This window comes from Montipora capricornis, chromosome 10 (genome assembly GCF_036669925.1).
Source record: "Montipora capricornis isolate CH-2021 chromosome 10, ASM3666992v2, whole genome shotgun sequence".
Lineage (NCBI taxonomy): Eukaryota > Metazoa > Cnidaria > Anthozoa > Scleractinia > Acroporidae > Montipora > Montipora capricornis.
The window spans coordinates 53,198,997-53,200,327 of record NC_090892.1 but is presented as its reverse complement, the minus strand read 5'-3'; positions in this window follow the sequence as shown (position 1 = coordinate 53,200,327).

The window sequence follows — 1,331 nt, the reverse complement described above, 5'->3', positions numbered from 1 at the left end:
ATCAACATGTACAAACGTCGAAACCAGTCGAGACGTACGGTATCAAAAAGCGTTTTATTTTGTTGACAACTTGCGTGAAAATGTTTTAGGAAACGTTTACAGCCTTGATTTAAACTATGACATGGAACTAGAGATACAAGGACGAGTTCATTTTGGGAAAACTGAGGATAACCGTGCAAAATGGAATTTCTGACGTTCAGTCAGAAATTGCTACTCTGACGGCACGATGTAGAGGCTCGGGTATTGTCTAGGGATTCTGGGGACTATTTAAGGTTTTTGGTGGGAAATGTTAATCATTCTACGTCAGTCAGTCTTCGGTTCACTTGCTTTAATTTTCCCTCTTTACAAGCAATTCTCTTCGAGTCACAATGTCGGACGTCTCCGAGGACGTTCAAGCCTTTATAAACCAATCGCTCGCAGATAACAATCAGCTTTTGCTAAATCAAATTACCAAACTAGTTTCTGATTCAGTGGAGAAGATTAAGCGTTCAAGTTCAGAGGCCGCCGACGAGCAGCTACGAGAAATTAAGAAACTTCGGCTAGAAGAGCATAAGTCTTTCAATCGAAAAGGCAACGAGATCCAGTATAAATTTAACCGTAAATTTCAAAGCTCACTCGAGGAAGTGCAATCCCATCTGGAAGCAAATGCTGTGGATAAAGCAAAAGAAGCTCTTGCCCAAGGTACGCGCCTTCTCGACGAGAGGCAAAAGCTAATTCTTTTGGCCGATAAATCGGAGTTTGGTTGGAAAACAGTCGAAGAATACACGCAACATGAGTTGGCTGAGGATGAGCAAGACGCTAAAAAGATCCGGCACGCTGAGGAAAGAGCAGAGAAAGCGTTGAAGTCTCGTGCCGCCAAAAGAAAGCCGTTTAAGACTCAGTCTTTGGTTACTCGCCCATCAACCTTTACAGCAAATTCTCGCCTTGGTCCAAAAAGCGTCGGGCCTTCCACTTCCTTTACTCCGTGGAGAAATCAATCGTCAAATTTTCAGCGTCCCGCAGATTTTTCTCTCAGACCTGGCAATTGCTTTGCTTGCGGCAAGTTTGGGCATTGGAGGTCGGAGTGTCCACAACGTGGTTCCACAGCAAGTGGTAGTAAGTCTAATGATAGGTGACTAGACCAAGAGGAAGAACGTAAGTTACAATTTCCTTGTATATGTGTACCGTTCGATGCTGAACACGAGCTCTGTGTGGGTGAACAGGACAGCAAAAACTTTGATTTTCGGTCAGATGACGATCGTAATGTCTCTTCGCTTCCTTCGGTCAAGGGAAGGCTAATTAAATCCGTAAATTATTGGCGGTCCATCGGTGCCCCTCAATTCGTGTTGGAT